The sequence below is a fragment of the Lathyrus oleraceus genome, chromosome 3 (assembly GCF_024323335.1).
Source record: "Lathyrus oleraceus cultivar Zhongwan6 chromosome 3, CAAS_Psat_ZW6_1.0, whole genome shotgun sequence".
Taxonomy (NCBI): Eukaryota; Viridiplantae; Streptophyta; class Magnoliopsida; order Fabales; family Fabaceae; genus Lathyrus; species Lathyrus oleraceus.
The window spans coordinates 104,585,808-104,600,855 of NC_066581.1; the positions used below are offsets into that span (position 1 = coordinate 104,585,808).

The 15,048-nt window shown below is 31.0% G+C and overlaps 1 pseudogene; it reads right to left on the reverse strand.

Annotated features, from left to right (window-relative positions):
• LOC127129921 (8-amino-7-oxononanoate synthase-like) overlaps positions 1–14,841 on the reverse strand; it is a 45,908-nt pseudogene extending 31,067 nt beyond the window's left edge.
• Positions 14,842–15,048: the final 207 nt, after the last annotated feature.

Genomic DNA, 15,048 nt, shown 5'->3' on the forward strand with positions numbered 1-15,048 from the left:
TAGAATCCTCAAGCATCTACATGGCCTTTGCATTCCACAACCATGATGCATTTAGGTCGTGTCAAGTCATACCACATACCATAACAAGCCAAACCATTGCACCAACCTAGCAGTCGAACCAACAATCCCGCAGCATGTTCAAGGCAACCAATAGCCACAACCTGCCAAGCCTACACCAACATGAGCAAGGCAAAATCTGCAGCAACCATTCACCTGCAACATACATAACACAACAGTCCTCATTTACATAAGCAGACCAATCAAACCATCGAGCTAGACATGTAACATAGCAACAACAATTTTTTTTCACTTAATACCATCACAATCAACAAACAACTATGCATCAAGTGAACTCGAGCAACAATAATAACAACAGTACAACAACAGGCAATTGATATCGAGCAACTCAGACCTTCACTTAGCATCAACATCTAATAAGAATTCAGATTAGCAACTCCGCATTTTTACTGAACATCAACTAATAACTTAAGCTAATTCCTAATTTTTTTTCAATACCTGCAAATATCATTTCACAACAAATTAACTCACGAAAATCATTCAAGTGTTATGGAGGAAGCCTTCTTGAATGATGATGAAAAATAATACCGATGGCTCGAGCCGAAATGGTTTATCTGCACAAGGGGCGATATTGGGAGCATGGTTTTAAATTGCGGTTGCGTGTGTTGCGATTGCGGCCATTGCGGTTGCTGCAATGCGTATTGCGGCCATTGTGACGTGAATGTTTATTGAAAGATATGTGAAATACACCATTGAAAAATTCTTGATGTTAATCATTTACATTACAAATGAGATGTAAATTGAGATTTTGGGTTCTCAAACTTTGAATTACGATGAAAATGTGTGAAAAAACATTGATTAAATTGTTTGATGCGAATTCTAATGTAGTAGAACGCGTGATTTCAAATCACACCGCATTGCGGTCTGATGCAGATGTGGTGACTACCGCATCAGTAATATTGTGACCGCAATTACAGTTGCGGACCGCAATTTAAAACCATAATTGGAAGATCACATTGATAGAATTCTTGGAGGATTCTCAGTTACTCCGGGGAGGTTATAACTAATTCTTGTTTATAACTTAGTTTTTTGATTTTTTTTTCTTTTCTTCTTTTTCGTTTTTCTAGGCAAGGTTCAGTCCCTGCACCTGTAATTATCTTTTTTTTTCTTTTATAAAATAGTTTTTTTTTTTTAAAAAAACCTATAAAAATACTTCTTTCATGCTACATTCATACTAAAGAGGGTTTTGTCTATGAAAACAGATGAATTAATGGTTGAAAATCTTCGTTATAATGATGTAACAACAGTAATAACGATATAACAAGAAAAATAAATGATTTTTCTCTGTCGATTTTCTATTGCTTAATCGTGTTACCTCCACTAAAATTAACCCTGCAAGAAGTTTCTTTAATTATATTCCAAAGCTAGCACAAAACATGCGTGTTGATAACATCAGCTACACCACTAATCCCTTTCTTTTTTCTATGTACTCCTCCAATAATAAATTTATCTTCTTTGCATTTCATTAAAATATATTTTAATTTTTTTAACTCACAAAAGAGCTACCAATAGCGAAGCTTCAATTAATGTTTTTAAAATTGATGTTTTATCATCAAACTTTGCCATCAAAAGAGTACAAAACAAACTCATATACAAAGGACTGAACGGTAGGCAAATTAGCAAAACATAGCTTTATGCATTCAATAGCACAAATGCAAAGAAATACACCTTAGCACCACCTACTCTTGTCTTAATGCAGGACCAAGATATATTTATAAAGTGGTCTAAAAAACATATCTAATTAAAATTAGGTGTTTCGGAATCCATCATTTTATATATTTAAAAATGTCAAAATATAATATATATATATATATATATATATATATATATATATATATATATATATATATATATATATATATAAATTAATTTAAACAAATAGTATATATTGTTTATTTTGATTTTAAATATATATATATATATATATATATATATATATATATATATATATATATATATATATATATATATATATATATATATATATTATATATATATATATATATATATATATATATATATATATATATATATATATATATATATATATATATATATATATATATATATATATATATATATATATATATATATATATAAATGAATATTTTCAGATTTAAAAAAATGTAAAAATTAATTTAAACAAATAGTATATATTGTTTATTCTGATTTTAAATATATATAAAAATTAATATTTTCGGATTTTAGAAATAAAATATTATTAAACCTATATATATGTTTTATTTTTACTAAAATACAGTAATATATAGACAACATATACCAAAGATATCAAACAACACACAATTCAATATATATTTAAATATGTAAATCAAATATAATACATATCTTTTATTGAAGAAATCAAATAAAAATAGAGAAGTTTTAATCAATTAATAGAATTTGTTAGGTTTTGATCAACTTCTTGAGTCTTAGTCAACAAATAAAAGAAAAATCAAATAATAGCAAAATCAAAAGTAGAGTTTAACCTTAACAAAATTAAAAAATAATACCTTTGAATGAAAGACAAATAAGATTGAGCTTTACAAAAAAATAGTGGAGTGGAGGAAAATGAGAATGGATGCATTGGTATTTGGTGGAGGAAAACTGGTAGAGGAGAGAAAAAACTAAAAGGAAGAAGAAAGCGGTGGAGGGAAATCGTGTAGGGGTAAGAAGAAGTGATGTTTATTTTTTTTAGAAACAAATAAGTAACATATGGGAAAGCGCCGTAGTTGAACTAATAAATAGAGCCTAAATGTTATGAATATCACGTCGTTAATGTTTTAACCATTGAGGTTGCGACGTGAATTTAATGTCGTTATAATTTCCATGACAAAGTTGTAACAGGCCTACTAAATAGAGTCTACAGTGTAGTGAATATCATGTCGTTATTATTTTAACCGTTTAGGTTGCGACGTGAATTTCATGTTGTTATACCTGTCATGACATGTGTTAGAATGATAAAGTCTTAGCGATGTGGAAACAATGACGTAACATTAAAAATGACAGCCCAATCAATTCAATTGATAAACTTTTTTCACTAATTCTTTTTTAATTTTTGACATTTGATTAGCGACACGATATGCACGTTACAATGACTTTTGTTTGGAAATTTTAAAATTCCCCCATGTAAAAATCGGGCGTTTATTATTTATTATTTTAAATATTTAGTGGCGTGCTTTTACGTAGCAATATTCCTTTGTAGCCTGTGAATTTTATGTCATTAAATCAAATTGCTGGACACTTCTTTTCTTGCAGTGGATATACTATATGGAATTAGCCTCCATAAATGTAACTATTTAAGTGAAATTTTGTTATGTAACTTATGCAACTTTCCTACATTCCATTTGTTCAAGAAAGTTTAATTTTGGATGTCAACGTATATTCTCATGGACATAAGTTGAATCCTAATATAAGCAAACTAATTGAACCAGCTCTCAATTTTTAGTTTTTGATATTGCATGTAAATTGTTTATTAAACTAGAATAAGACCTACGTAATACGCGGTTGTCAGTTAAATTCTTTTTATTTTTTCACTACAAAAAAAAATGAGTTTTAGCTACAAATTATTAGTGTCGGCCCCGACTTCGACGCTGCTTGCGTCGACTTTACATCATATAAGTTGTCGCTAACAAATTTATACATTTAATTTTAATTTTTAAAATTATATTAATCTTAGTATCTGCTTTAGAGGACGCTGAAATTAAACTAATAAAATTATAAAAAATAAAATCACTTAACGTTTCATATGACAGACGCTAAAACATTTTATACCACTAAATTTTTTGCAATTCACCTCTAATAATTCGTTACCCACGTTTATTTTAATATTACTAATAATAAATATAAGAAACACAAAAATCCTTGCTTTTCTCTCTCTCAATAGAAATATTTCTCTTCTCTCTCTTTTGTAACACCCATATATAATATATGTCTAGAAATACATATTATACATAACTGTAATGTTGATAGTGAAATACATAAGTGCCTAGTGGCAATATTGTACATATTACATGTCCAAAATGAAACTACAACTATGTCATAATATATACAAAGGTGCCCAAAATAAAATTAGGAACTAGATCATTACAGAATGATCTCAAAAGAGATATATACACAGCAGAAAAGTCATCCAAAACATCAAGCAAGCAAGGACATCAAGCTATATTGTCCTTACCCTTCACCTACTTGGAACTACTTGAAAAATAATCAACAAACATGGGGTTAGTTAATAATCTCAGTGGGTTCCCTATCTTATGGATCCACTCGTCTCTACAAGGTTCTAATAAAAAACCTAACTCAAGTCACAAGAGGGAAAAGACTTGAGTATACAAACAATCACTAATCGGAAACCATACCAAGGCATTTTTCCCCGGAAAACCCTATGTCTAGAGTCATCGAGTCGGGTCACGGATTCCTGTAATATACATCGAATTTCTTGAGTACTTCAAATTCTTCTATGGGACTCTAACCCATTTGGTTGAACATATGGGACTCTAACCCATTTGGTTTATGCGAAGTATGGGTGCATTTATCCTAATCTTACTCTATATATAAGTATCATGACTTGGGACGACACAATCAGGGGTTGTTTCCGATTACGTGACTAGATAGAAACATATTGTGATTGTATTCGACAATCACCAGGTGATCACATTCACCTTAATCACACAACAACAACACATGTTCTATACAAGGCATCTCAATCTTAACTATGGCAATCATACATCCATGATACTCACCTAGATATCATATCGAATAAATGTCGTCGTCTAATGTTATTCGTCATACCCTAATTATCTTCCTAATTCATTCAATTAGTGTAAATTTAGGGTTTCCTCACCAATCATTATGATTTTCTAATCATATTATCACATTCATACAATAATTAAGTCATAACATATTCACCAGGCTATCATATATGAAATATAATTCATTCAATGATAATTCCATGCCCACACATCATGGGGCAAGTTAGATGATCCTTAGGATGGCTTAGGAACCTTAGAAAACATGATTTTTTGCAAAAACCAAAGGATACAACCGATTGCACAAAGACCATAATCGATTGAATCAATGTCCAAAATCCCGTGTTTTTGTTTTTGGGGGAAATAATTGATTTCCATAACAGTGCAACCGACTGCACTGTGTGATTTTTTGGTTTTTTTCAGCAATTTGTGAAGGTGAAATCGCTTGTAAGACAATGACAATCGATTGTCACAGTGAGTTCTGTCAAAAGTACATGTTTTAACATCTTTCTTTCCATTCCTAATCAAGCCTAAACTTATCTAACAACAACCACATTGGGTACAAATTTCACATGGTATAACACACCAATATTCATCATTCCAACAACAATCAACAACATTCAATCACAAGAATACCACAACACATAAAGAACATGGGATAATCATTGTTTGTGGAAATTTTCATGATCAAGAGAAAGCATTTATCATACTATCATGGATTTCTCTAACTATCCTATGATTCAACAAACCCTAATTCCTAAAATCACAAGTTTCTAACTAGAACCCACCTTGTTAGTGAGACGAAGAGTTTTATGGAAGACGCTGAGATGAGATGATAAAGATAGATTATGATTCAAGGTTTGAATGTTGCTCCAAGTTTCTTCTTCTTCTCTACACAAGTTTACTTCTTTCTCCACTATGTTTCCTTTCCTCTTTTTCTATTTTACTGATACCTTGAAATATTGATGTGGAAAGTAGGTATAAGTTGTGCGGTTGGAAACATGTAGTCACAATTGGATAATAGAATTGTATTGTTAGAAAAATAACAATGGTAGTAACAACTATCTCAAGTGGTACTATACTTAATATTTTGTTCTACTAGAGTAACTGACTCATTATTAATGTTACCAAAATATCCCTTTTTGTACCAATTGATAAAAGGTCAGTCTCAAATAATATTAATTAAGTCAATCTGAGCTTACTACTTATTATATTTATCCCAACTGATAACTTTCAGAGCAGATAGGAAATCGGTTGATCTCAACTGATATAGATTTGAGTATTTAGGGAAACACGGGGTATTACATCCCCCTCCCCCTTAAATAAAAATTCATCCTTGAATTTAAAGATTACCTAGAAAAGATTAGGGTAAGCTTCTCGCATCTCGGACTCAAGCTCCTAATTAGCATCTCCCATATGTGATTCATCCCACTGAACCTTAACAAGAGGAATTTCCTTGTTTCTAAACACCTTAGTTTCTCTTCCCACAATACGACTTGGTTGAGGATAAAAAGTTAGATCTGCTTCTACTTCCACTGAATCTGGGAGAATAGGCTGGAGAGAATAAAAAATGAACTTCCGGTGTTGAGATACGTGAAAGACATCATGCATCTCAGACAATGAAAGTGGTAAGGCTAATCTGTAAGTTACTTCACCAATCCTCTCTATAATCTAATATGGTCCTACATATCTCGGAATTAGCTTCTTTGATTTAAACGGTCCTTTCGATCTCAATTTTGGAGTAACCTTTAAAAATACATGGTCACCTTCCTCAAATTCTAATGGCCACCTTCTATTATCTGCATAACTCTATTGACGATCTTCTTATTTCTTTACCTTTTCTCGAATCATTCTTATCTTTTTCGTAGTCTCTTGAATAATTTTCGGTCCCAAAATCCTTTCTTCACCAACTTCCGTCCAACAAAGAGGTGTTCTGCATTTCCTTACATACAAAGCTTCATAATGGGCCATTCTGATACTTGCAATGTAACTATTGTTGTATGCAACCCCAATCAATGGCAAGAGCTCCTTCCAATTTCCTCCACTTTCAAGCATACAAGCTCTTAACATATCTTCCAAGGTCTCTATCGTCCTCTCAGTCTGACAATCAGTTTGAGGATGATTAGATGTACTTGTCATACCCCAATTTTGTCCGGCCATTTGTGGTTTACCCATGAGATCTCTTTGTTTCAAAGGCCTATTTGCATAAGTGTATCCATAATCTAAAATATGGTTTGAATCTTTTTACATTACTAATCCAAAATTTATTTTTTTTATTAGTAAGTATTAAGAGCCATGTTATTATTTCTATGATCACTATTTACTAGTCCATTTACACGTCCCAAGTATTTATACCAAGTTCTAAGTTCTTCATGGTTCCCAAATTAAATTTGCATTTTTTAGAAACATGTATATGTTTTTTTAAAATTAAAAGTCCCATATTTAGATTTTTTGTATTTAAAATAGAATTGTGTTTTTTTTAAATTAAAAGTCCCATATTTAGATTTTTGTATTTAAAATAGAATTGTGTTGTTTTTAAAATTAAGTCATTATACTTAAATTAGAAATTTGGTTTTTTTTTAATTAAGTCATTATACTTAAATTAGAAATTTGTTTTTTAAATTAAGTCATTATACTTAAATTAGAAATTTGTTTTTTTTTTAAATTAAGTCATTATACTTAAATTAGAAATTTATTTTTTAAATTAAGTCATTATACTTAAATTAAAAATTTGTTTTTTTTTTAAATTAAGTCATTATACTTAAATTAGAAATTTGTTTTTTTAATTAAGTCATTATACTTAAATTAGAAATTTGTTTTTTAAATTAAGTCATTATACTTAAATTAGAAATTTATTTTTTAAATTAAGTCATTATACTTAAATTAGAAATTTGTTTTTGAAAATTAAGTCATTAAAAGAAGTTTGACTTTTATTTTAAAAATCTATAAAATAATACAAACGAATGATGGTGATGAATCGACGGTGTAAAACTTTTTACACTGACAGTGTATAGTAATTAATCTCTTTTACTTAAGTTAGAAATTTGTTATTTTTTAAAATTAAGTCATTATACTTAAGTTGGAAATTTGTTGTTTTTTAAAAGTTGAAATTGATTAGTATAAATAAATATTGAGTTAAATTTTGAAAAGCTTAAAAGATAATTACATAATTAAAATTTAATCCAAATGTTACATAATAACTCAAAAGTATCCACATAAATAACAAAAAAAACTTAAATTAAAATTATGTAAATTTTGCAAATGATCCAAAGTGTTACACGGCTAACCCAATTTTTCTTACGGTTAATATATCCTAACTAATCCAAAAATTTCTAATAATCCAAAACAATTACATAACTGTCCAAAAAAAGAAATTCCAAATTAAGTTTGTACATGTTGCAAGCAATCCCTAAGTTCATAATCCAAAAGTCCATGTTACATCAGAAATAATTTTATTAAAAAAATTAGAATAAGCTGTAAACACAGTAGTTTGAAGCAAATTTCACAGACTCTTCCAAAAGCTCTTTTGGAAGTTCCCAATTCAAAACCAACTCTTCAGAACTTTTCCAAAACCTGTTGAATAACAGCCACCCTTTTTCAATCAATCAGCATCAACATCACTTCACCTGCAAAACCAATTCAAAATTAAAAAACAGCTTATCAAATAAGCACTTAAAAATCTGGAAAATAATTAATAGAAAGAGCAGATTAATATGTTACACAATGAATCAAAGGAAGCGCTCAGAAACACACTGCATTATCCAAATAAACAACTTTAAATCCATAGATTAATCATCCCACAAAATCTGGAAATAGGATCCAACAAGTTATCTCACAGAAACCAACATTCATGTATATAAACCACAAAACTAATTAACAGTAACACGTTTTATAAAATCCAGAAGAAATTTTCAAAGTTTTTTCTCTGTTAACTCCAAAGAGACACAACACAGTAAGAGACCTTCTCGAAAAACAGAAACCAAAACAACAATAGAAAACACAGCAAGAGATACATATCACAGTAAGAGATTTTTCAAAAGAAACTAAAAACACAACAGCAAACATAACATAAACGCATCAAAGTTTTTTTCAAAACCCTAAAAAAAAACGAAACAGAAGAAAGAGGCTTATCTGGAGACGGGACGCATCAAACTCAGCTTCATCTTCTTCTCCTTCCAACGAATCCTTCCAAACGCGCACCTCTTCTCCTCCTTCGACCGTGAACCCACACGCTTCACACCCTCATTTTCTACCTCCAACGAGCACCCTCACAAAACCACAGTTTCTTCGCCGGCCACAATCGACCTTCAATCGCTCCTCACCGGCGCAACCTCCATGGCGGCTTCAGTTGGTCTGTGAGGTCTCACAATTACAATCGCTCATTCTGAGAAATTTTTGAAGGTACGATCTGAAGTTTCTGTTGTAAAAACCTAATTATGTTGGTGAGACTTGGGCCTTTGGCCCAAGCAATTTTGGCCTGCGTGTACACTCCCTCTATGTTACTGCACCCCATCCGAATGGACTCTGATATCCTTTGTTGAGCTCATTCTCAATTTCTTTGGGCTTATTCCTTTGTTTTTGGTTACTAGTTGATTAAATTTAGTTAATATAGGTTACTTAGCTTAATTAGATGATTAGGTATTAATTAGATTAAATTAGTTATGATTAGGATTAGTTAGAAACAATTTTAGGATTAGAAATAGTATTAGAAATATTAGAAATAATTAGGAATTTAGGTTCATTAGAATTTTTTTAGATTTAGGTTATAATTTTTTTGAAGAGTTGGATTTAGAAATATTGGAAATATTAAATTTAGTTTAGAAATAATTGTAGATTAATTTGAATTTTATTGTGATTTAGATTTATTTTAGAATTTTAGTTTAATTTAGAATGATTTTAGAATTTAATCTTTGTTAATATTTTAGAATTTAATTAGATAATTTAGTTTAGAAATAATTGTAGATTAATTAGAATTCTATTGTGATTTAGATTTATTTTAGAATTTTAGTTTAATTTAGAATGATTTTAGAATTTAATCTTTGTTAATATTTTAGAATTTAATTAGATAATTTTTTATTTAGAAATAACTGTAGATTAATTATAATTATAAGGTGATTTGGAATTATTTTAGATTTTTTAATATAATTTAGAATGGTTTTAGAATTTAATCTTTGAAAATATTTTAGAATTTAATTATATCCTTTTCTTTAGAAATAATTGTAGATTAATTAGAATTATAAGTTGATTTAGAATTATTTTAGAATTTTTAATTTAATTTAGAATGATTTTAAAATTTAATCTTTGTTAATATTTTAGAATTTAATTAGTTTTCTTTTTTAGAAATGATTGTAAATTAATTAGAATTATAAGGTGATTTAGAATTGTTTTAGAATTTTAGTTTAATTTAGAATGATTTTAGAATTTAATTTTTATTAATATTTTAAAATTAATATTTTGGATAATAGTTTAGAATTGAGATTTTTGATAGTTTAATATTGTTTTGAGTTTTAATTTAATGATACTTTTATTAACTGTTTAAACTTTAGTTATTTGTTTTAGATTTAATATTTTATTGCAATTCTCTTGATTATTCCATGTTGATTTCTATTAACACCTAACATTTAACGATTAACTCTAATTTTTAATTACTGCAATTAACATCTAACTCTTTTAAATCCCGCTTCTAATATTTATTTATTTTTGTGTATTTACTTTACTTCGCTTTATGCTATATCATTGTACATTCTTCATCTCATCTTAAAATGAATCTAAAAATAATAAAGACTTAAAAATACAAAAAGATTATAATTCCCATGCCATCAATTCAAACCAATTTTTAAAACAAATAGAACTTCTCGATTCAAAGTCGAGCCCGTTTTTCAAAACACCTATGTAAGTCGATCGCTTGTAAAAGCATCGTCATCAACCTCACATGGCTTACTCTTGGGCTTTCTTACAATGAGACCTACTCGGTTTTAATTAATCGATTAAATGGACCGTTCACTAAATAAATTCAATTCATTCACAAGAATGCAATTTTTAAAACCTCGATCCGACATCGAAAGTTAAATTAAAATACTTAATCACATCTAAACGACACTTCATTTGAAAATGAAAAGGGGGATGGTTTTGAGTTTTCAACTCCTTTCCTCGATTATTTGAATACGAGTTTTCTTACTCGGTTAGTCAAATGGTCGTCATTTCTAATTCATTTAAGTACAAATAAATCAAATCCTTTTATAACAAGAAACCAAAAGAGAGATAACTTTGAGTCTTCAATTTTTCTCCTCGACTATTTGAATACAAGTTCTCTTACTTGGTCAGTCAAATAATTATCGTTCCTCTACAAACTTCCAAACCCGATTAAATCGAAATGTTTTCACAATAAGCTAAATGAAAAGGGAGTTGACTTTGAGTTTTCAATTTCATTCTTCAATTGTTTGAATACGAGTTCTCTTACTCGGTCAGTCGAACAATTGTCATTTTTTACAAACATGCAACTTAATCAAATCATTTTCATAACAAACTGTACGAAAAGGGAGATGGTCTTGAGTTTTCAATTCCTCCTCTCAAATACTTGGATATGAGTTGTCTTACTCAGTCATTCAAGTACTTGTCGTTTATTCTAAAAACATCAACCATATACAACCTTATTTTCATAAATATTCAGATGAAACAGAAAGTGGTCTAGAGTCTTCTATTCCCTTTTCCGATTATTAGGATACGAGTTGTCTTACTCGATTATCCGAGTATTCGTCATCCGTTCAAAATACTTTAATTATTATCAAATCCTTTCTATAATTAAGGATGAAAAAGAAAGTGGTCTAGAGTCTTCTACTCCCTTTCCCGACTGTTAGGATACGAGTTGTCTTACTCGACTATTCAAGTAATCGTCATCCAACCAAAAACATCTCAACCAATCAAAACATCCACCATATCAACTCAATTTTTCACCCCCGTGCGACTGAAACTCTTTTCAAAAAGAACACTATTTAATCCTTTCTAATGCGCATAACAAACCAATGCTTAAGCCTCCGCCGAGAGTAGACAAGCCAACGTTTAGCCTTTAGGATGCGATCTAAGCAGTCGTTCATTAAAAGACACCAACCAACCGTAGTTCCCCGAACTACGAATGCTCTGATTTCCTTATTTAAGGATACGTAGGCAGGAGATTACTGTATCTTCGCGAGCACACTAATAAAAAACCTCCTCTTTCCCTTTCTGAGGTTCCCATCCATCTCTTTTCAATACTCTAATTACCCGAAGATAACAAACAAACATAAATTAACACACGAAATACAAATTAGAACTAAAAGGTTCCCGTTGAGTACAACGGACGTAAGGGGCGCTAATACCTTCCCCTTACGTAATCCACTCCCGAACCCGAATATGGTTGCGACGACCACTATTCCATTTTCTAAAGGTTTTATCGACATTTCCCTATCCCTTCATTGGGATAAATAAAGTTCAGTGGCGACTCTGTTCGAACATAAATTTTTCTGCGACCATCGCGAGGAATCGTATTTTTCGAGATGCGACAGTACTCAAACACAACTTTGATCCCATGGCCTGCTAAAAAGCTATCCAAAATATTGAAGTAAATTTTGGATCTCTATCTGATACAATACTAGTGGGGACACGATGTAATCTCACAATCTCTTAAATAAACAACTGGGTTAGGTGACTTGCCTTGTAAGAGTTTTCAGAGCTAGGAAATGTGCAGACTTAGTTAACCGATCTATAATTACCCATATAGAATCATAACCACCTTGCGTAAGAGGTAACCCAACTACAAAATCCTTTAAAATACTATCCCATTTCCATACTGGAATCTCTAAGGGTCACAATAAACCACCTGTCTTTTGATGTTCAATCTTTATTTATTGGCACACTACACATCCAGACTTATACTCTACAATATCATTTTTCATTCCAGACCACCAATAGTCCTTCTTCAAGTCTTTTTACATCTTTGATGAACTTGGATGTATGGTAAATGCACCTTTATGAGCCTCTTCCAAAACATTTCTTTTCAACTCGGTATCATTCGGAACACAAATTCTTTGGTTAAAAAGAACCACTCCATCGGTAGCTTGAGTGAACCCAATTGAATTAACATTTCTTGCAACTTCTCATTTACCATTTTCCCTTGTTGGATTTCTACTCTTAGATTGGAAGTAACATTCAAATTTTCCATTATCACACCATTATGAGTCCAATCAAATTAAAGGTTAAGATCTCAAAACCTTTCCAGCAATGCATACTCTAACATCATCAACTCAGCTTTATGCATCTTTTTCTAACTCAATGCATCTAAAACTTTATTCACTTTATCGGGATGATGCTTTCATTCAAAATCAAAATCATTCAAGTATTCCATCCATCTCATTTGTCACATGTTCAACTCCTTCTGATCAAATAAATATTTCACTCTTATGATCACTAAACATTTCAAAATTCACTTCGTACAAGTAGTGATGCCACACCTTCAAGGTAAAAACAATAGTTGTTAATTCAAGATCATTAGTTGGATAATTCTCTTCATGAGTTTTCAACTGACGAGAGGCATATGCTACTACCTGACCACCTTGCATTAACACTCCTCCTAATCCCTTCTTAGAGGCATCACAAAATACTTCATAAGGTTTACTGGGATCATGAATAATTAAAACAGGAGCAATTGTCAATCATTCCTTCAAAATCATGAAACTATGTTCACACTTTGAATCCTAACTAAAATAAATATCCTTTCGGGTAAGTCTAGTCATTGGTAAAGTCAATTGAGAAAATCCCTTAATGAATCTTTGGTAATGACTTGCCAATCCTAAGAAACTTCTGACTTCGGAAGCATTCTTCAGTCTTTCCCAATTAATAACTACTTCAACTTTAGATGGATCCACTGCTTCTACTCCTTGTGATATGACATGACCAAGAAACCCGACTTCAGTCATCCAAAATTCACACTTACTCAACTTGGAAAAAATCGTTTCTCTTGCAGTACAGATATAACAATCCTTAGATGATCATCGTGCTCTTGTGGAGTACGAGAATAAATAAGAATGTCGTCAATAAAGAACACCACAATCTGGTCCAAGTAAGGTTGGAATTTCCGATTTATATAATCCATGAAAATAGCAAGAGCATTCGCCACACCAAATGGAATCACAAGAAATTTATAATGGCCATATCAGGTTCTAAATGCGGTCTTGGGTACATCTGAACTTTTCACTATGATCTGATGATAGCCCGACTGCAAATCAATCTTCGAGAACACACAGACTCCTTTCAATTGATCTAACAAATCTTCTATCCTTGGTAGAGGATACTTGTTCTTAATGGTGACTTTGTTCAACTGACAATAATCAATACCAAAACGCATATGACCCTCCTTTTTCTTTACTAGTAACACTAGAGCTCCCCATGGAGAAACACTAGGTCGAATGAAATGCTTGGTTAACAACTCTTCCAATTGATTCTTTAATTATCTCAAGTCGAGTGGTGCCATACGATACAGAGAAATGGATACTGGGGCCATCCCAGATACCAGATCAATAGAGAATTCCATTTCCATTTCTGGAGGGAGAGAAGTGACATCCTCGGGGAAAACTTCTGGAAATTCACAAACTATAGGAATTTGTGCAACCTTCAAATAGTCACTTGGTTCCTTGGTGAAAACCAAGAGAACATACTTTTCCTTTTCAAATAAGAGATTAACCATGCCAACCGTACCTTTTAAAATAGTAGTCAATATATCCTTTGGAGTAGCTTCACAAGATGGAATGATAATTAATTTCTCGTCACACCCAACAAATACTGAATTGGAAGAAATCCAATCCATCCCCAAAACCACATCAATCTTCTTAAGTGGTAAACATATAAGATCAATCTAGAAAACTCTACCATTCACCGGTAGAGAATAATCTTCACAAATCAACGGTGTCTCTACAACAGTATCCATGGAGGTAGTCTCCACCATAGGATGAGACAAATGAATTTCTTTCAAACCAAGACGCTCCATACGTTGAATCGATACAAAATAGTGAGGTGTTCCATAATAAAACAATAAAAAATAAGGATGATCATTTACGTGACACGTACCAACAATCAACACATTGTTACCCTTAGCATTCTTTGCATCCAAAGTATAAACCCAACTGGTACACTTTCCTTGCATTTGAGTTTTATTCTAAGGATAACCCCTAGTCATATGACCCACTCGTTGACA